Source organism: Triticum aestivum, chromosome 2A (genome assembly GCF_018294505.1).
Source record: "Triticum aestivum cultivar Chinese Spring chromosome 2A, IWGSC CS RefSeq v2.1, whole genome shotgun sequence".
NCBI lineage: Eukaryota > Viridiplantae > Streptophyta > Magnoliopsida > Poales > Poaceae > Triticum > Triticum aestivum.
The window spans coordinates 109,654,341-109,660,013 of record NC_057797.1 but is presented as its reverse complement, the minus strand read 5'-3'; the positions used below and the strand labels follow the sequence as shown (position 1 = coordinate 109,660,013).

Sequence of the window (5,673 nt, the reverse complement as noted above, 5' to 3'; positions counted from 1 at the left end):
CTTATAGCGTTGTTAGTTGCAGGTGAAGATGAAGTTTGTTCCTTGTTGGAACATGGAGATGTTGTTCCTTGTTGAAACATGTTTACTTGTTGGGATATCACAATATCTCCTATTTAATTAATGCATCTATATACTTGGTAAAGGATGGAAGGCTCGGCCTTTTGCCTAGTGTTTTGTTCCACTCTTGCTGCCCTAGTTTCCGTCATATCGGTGTCATGTTCCTGGATTTTGCGTTCCTTACGCGGTTGGGTAATAATGGGAACCCCTTGACAGTTCGCCTTGAATAAAACTCCTCCAGCAATGCCCAACATTGGTTTTACCATTCGCCACCTAGCCTCTTTTTCCCTTGGGTTTCACGGACTCAAGGATCATCTTTATTTTAACCCCCCCGGGCCAGTGCTCCTCTGAGTGTTGGTCCGAACTGAGCTGCCTGCGGGGCTACCTCAGGGAAACTTGAGGGTTGGTTTTACTCGTAGCTAGTCTCATCTGAGTGTGCCCTGAGAACGAGATAAGTGCAGCTCCTATCGGGATTTGTCGGCACATTCGGGCGGTGTTGCTGGATTTGTTTTAACTTGTCGAAGTTGTCTTGTAGAACCGGGATACCGAGTCTGATCGGAATGTCTCGGGAGAAGGTATATCCTTCGTTGACCATGAGAGCTTTTCATGGGCTAAGTTGGGACTCCCCTGCAGGGATTTGAACTTTCGAAAGCCGTGCCCGCGGTTATGGGCAGATGGGAATTTGTTAATATCCAGTTTAGAAAACCTGAAGTTGACCTCAATTAAAATACACCAACCGCGTGTGTAACCCTGATGGTCTCTTTCCGGCGGAGTCCGGGAAGTGAACACGGTGTTGGAGTTATGCTTGACGTAGGTTGTTCTAGGATCACTTCTTGATCATACTTTTATCGAACGTGCTTTGCCTTCTCTTCTCGCTCTCATTTGCGTATGTTAGCCACCATATATGCTAGTCGCTTGCTGCAGCTCCACCTCATACCTTTTACCCTTCCTATAAGCTTAAATAGTTTTGATCACGAGGGTGCGAGATTGCTGAGTCCCCGTGACTCATAGATACTTCCAAAACCAGTTTGCAGGTGCCGATGTTACCGAGCAGGTGACGCAACCAAGCTCAAGGAGGAGCTCGATGAAGATCTTGTCCTTTGTGTTGTTTCGTTCTAGTTGATCAGTAGTGGAGCCCAGTTGGGATCGATCGGGGATCTGTGTAGTATTTGGGGTAGTCTTCTTTTATTTTGGTTCCGTAGTCGGACCTTGATTGTATCTGGTTGATGTAATGCTTTATTCATGTAATTGTGTGAAGTGGCGATTGTAAGCCAACTATGTATCTCTTTCCCTTATGTATTACATGGGTTGTGTGAAGATTACCTCACTTGTGACATTGCTTTCAATGCGGCTATGCCTCTAAGTCGTGCTCCGACACATGAGAGATATAGCCGCATCGAAGGCGTTACACGGATCCTGTCGCCATCGCCAGCGTCCGCACCTGGGCCGGCAGCAGCAGATCCAAGATGGATGTTGTCGCCCACCTACGACACGCCTGATTGGTCTGCGTCACCATGCCGAGGGGAACGCACCACTTGGCGTGTGGAGAGCGGCGCCTCGCTGCTTGTGGGTCCACCTGACCCTAAGTGCGTGACAGCGCCTGTGCCCGCGGGCCCGCGAGGGGACACGCGTCGTGGCGACGCTGGATCGCCCGCTCCCGAGACTGATGCGGTACGAATCCCGCCATCTGGCGCGGCAGGCGAGGGAGGATCTTCCCCGGGATCGCCGCCTGCTGGATCCGGCGCAACACCTGAATCTGCATCGTGTTCCACGCCTGTCTGCTGCATAAAATCATAGCCAAAAACAGGATTTCCACCAAAATTTACAACAGGACTTTTATGAAGATTAACCGAAAGATCAGCTGTCTGTTCGCCCCCATGATCAAGAGGTTCGGATGGAGCAGTTTCTGCAAGAAGAAGAACTTCGGAACGAAGAGGAACGCCGGCATTTGGATTTAGTGAGGCAAATGGAAAAATAGTTTCGTCAAAGATAACATCTCGAGAGATATAGACACGTCCTTCTTTGACATCGAGACAGTTGAACCCTTTATGGAGATTGTTATAGCCAAGGAAAACACATTGTTTTGAACGAAACTCGAGCTTCTTAGCATGAAAGGGCCGGAGATTTGGCCAACATGCACAACCAAAGGTGCGTAGGGCATGGTAGTTGGGTTTTTCATGAAACAATTTTTCCAGAGGAGTGTCAAGATTAATCACCTTGCTAGGAGTATGATTGATAAGATAGGTGGCAGCTAGAAAAGTCTCGTCCCAAAATTTTAAGGGCATGGAAGCATGAGCTAAAAGTGAGAGACCCACGTCCACAATGTGCCTATGTTTTCTCTCGGCTGACCCATTCTGTTGATGGGCATGTGGGCATGATACGTGATGTGTGATCCCTACTTGACGAAAGAAGGAGTTGAGGCGCTCATACTCACCGCCCCAATCCGTTTGCATGGTGATAATCTTGCGATCAAAAAGTCATTCAACTAGTACTTGAAACCCATGAAACACTTTGAAAACTTCTGATCTATGTTTGAGGATATATATCCATGTGAATTTGCTGAAATCATCAATGAAACTCACATAATAATTTTTCTTATTAATTGAATCTCGGGCAGGCCCCCATACATCAAAGAAAACTAGCTCTAAAGGAGCTTTTGAAATACCACTAGAATTTGGGTAGGGAAGTTGATGGCTCTTGCCTTGTTGGCAAGCATCACACACTCCCTCTTTATTCAACTCTTTGCTAGAAAAGGAAATTTGATTGCGTCTAAGAACATGTTGAACTATTGCCGAAGATGGATGTCCTAAACGATCGTGCCACCTCAATGGAGATATCTTGGTGGCGCCAAGTGCATGTCTGCCCGAGCTTATTGGAGCTGATGATAGGGGATAGAGCCCGTTTCTACACCTGCCATGGAGGAGGGTTTTCCTCGTTGCCTTGTCCTTGACAAAGAAAAAATGAGGATGAGTTTCAAGAAACACATGATTGTCATTGGCTAGACGATGAGCAGAGATCAAGTTTTTAGTGGCTTTGGACACATGCAGAATATTTTTAAGATGAAGATTACGAGTAGGGGTACAAACATATGCATGACCTCTATGGGAAATCTTCATACCTGCACCGTTTGGCACGTTTACTTGATCGTGTCCAGTGTACTTGTCACGGACGGTGAGCTTGTAGAGCTCGCTGGTAATGTGGTCTGTTGCACCTGAGTCCACATACCAGTTCGTGTCCACCCCGTAGGAGGAGTTGGTGTTGACGGCTGCTGCAGTTTTCTCCTTGTTGAAGGAGACATCAAAATGACGATAGCACTCCATGGCCGTGTGATTCGGCTTGGTGCAGATTTGGCAGAAGACCTCAGGCAAGTCGTTGCGGCCTCCTCCATTGCCGCGGCCGCCGCCGCGACCACGTCCGCCGCCTCCATTACCACGGCCGCCTCCATTGCGGCCACCGTTGCCACCGCGGCCACCACCGCGGTTGGATCCACCACGTCCGCCGCGAGACACGACATTGGCAGAGGAGTGGGAGGACTGCCCTCCGCCTTCAAACATGGCCAGCCTGCTTTCAAAGCTGATCAGCTGCGAGTAGAGCTCGCTCACCTTGATTTGCTGGGTGCGAGCGCAGATCGTGGAGACGAAGGACACGTAGTCGTAGTCGAGTCCCGCCAGGATGTAGGACACCATGTCGTCGTTAGTGAGCGGCTTGCTCACCGAGGCCATCTCATCACCGAGCGCCTTCATGCGCCCGATGTACTCGGACATCGTCGAGTTGCCCTTCTTGGTGGTGGAGAGGGCGATTCTGGTGTTGACGACGTGCGCCTGAGTTTGGGAGATGAAGATCTCCCTGATGGCGGCCCATGCTTCGGCCGCCATGTCACAGTGTGCGACCTGGACCATAACAGGAGCTGAGATGGAGTTGAAGATGAAACTCAGCACCTGAGAATCTCGAGCCTTGTCGGTGTCGCATGCAGGGTTGGGCACGTCCATGGGCTTGCCGTCCTTGTCGCGGAGCTTCTGCTCCGACTGCTCCCGATCTGGATCAAGGTAGGAGACGAGCTGCACCCCACGGATGGCTGCCATGGCTTGCGCGCGCCATACCAGGAAGTTGGAGCGATGGAGTCGGTCGGCTATGGGGATGAGGGCAGGCGCAGCGACAGCGGAGCTTGAGGATGACATGGCTACGAGAGATGTGCTTTAGAGGAGATAGACTCTGAATACCATGAAAGATGGCTTGAAGCGTATGCCTAGCTGGGACGCGTTGCGTGTTATATATAGCCATAGGCTAGGGTTTACAAGATTCGGTAGTTGGTTAGGCTTGATCCTCAAGTTAGCTATCTACAAGATAAGGATCGAAGCTTAAACCTAACTACAGATTACAAATTGACCACGCACGCAACACCAAGAGTATATACGGTTTTATACGTACACAACCATATATACATACAATATATTCTAACACACCTCGGTCATCATGCTCGCGAGAGCTACTTCTTTGGCCTTGGTCTTGGCGTTGGCGGCCTCGATCTCTAGCATCTTGGTCTGCTTCTCCGCCTCGAGCTCGAACATCTTGGTTTGCTTCTCCGCGTCCATCTCAAGCCTCCTCATTTGGATCTCCATGAAAGCGTCCATTTGCTCCGCCTTGAAACGTCGGCGCTCCTCCTCCCTTGAGTCCTTCTTGTTCATCATTCCCTCCACGCTTGCGATCAAGGTGTTGGATGTCGCATCCCGCTTGTCCTCCTTCTTGGAGTTGGTCTTCCCCCACGGCCGTGTCGGCTCGTCTTCCCCCGCGGTCGATGGCGTCCTCCATAGCGGGTGTGGGGCGGGAGCGCGCGGGCGGGAGGGGTTTTGGGGAAAATGGAGGAAAATGATGGTGGCTGCCACCGACCGGCGGGCCCGGGGAGAGGAGTAGGCGCGCGCGTCTGTCTCGTGTCCGCGCCAACGCAAATCCGGCTCAAAATTGGGCCGGAAATGGGTCGCCATGCGGACACCAAGCGGACGCGCGTCCGTTTGGGTCGGCGCGTTGGGCCGCATTTTCTATCCACGCCGACCCAAACGGACACCAGCGAATGAAATGGGTCGCCCCATTGGAGTTGCTCTTAAGTAGTACTCCTTTCGTCCGGAAATACTTATCTTCAAAATGGTTGTAAATAGATGTATCTATAACTAAAATAAGTCTAGATACAATCATTTCAAGGACAAGTATTTCCGAACCGAGGGAGTAGAAGACTTGCAGATAAAATTAGCAAGATTTAGACGTGAGTAGTGCCTGTTGTAATTCACATGAGTAGTGCTTCATGCTGAGAATTTATAAGAAAATGTCTGTAGGATATTCAGAAGATTGAATTCTTCAAAAAAAATCTTCAGCGTAAGCACACAATTCTGCATAACTGAGCATAAACACCTCTGCCTCTAGTTATCCTGAGTAGTCAACCTGTCCATTTTTCCTCTCAAATGAGCCGCCTTAATGATATCTGGCTAACAAGTAATCAAGTGGATCTCACGGATCCAAACGAGCTGCAAAATGAATAAAATTTCTTCTCAGTTATACTTACAGAGTAAACAAATGCAATCATAATTCAGTCCATATTCTGTCCAAATACACTAGTTTAATTGG

At 49.5% G+C, this 5,673-nt stretch overlaps 1 pseudogene; it reads right to left on the bottom strand.

Moving 5' to 3' along the window:
• Positions 1-3,622: 3,622 nt before the first annotated feature.
• On the bottom strand, positions 3,623-3,761 carry LOC123038495 (uncharacterized; annotated as a pseudogene).
• Between the last annotated feature and the right edge of the window lie 1,912 nt (positions 3,762-5,673).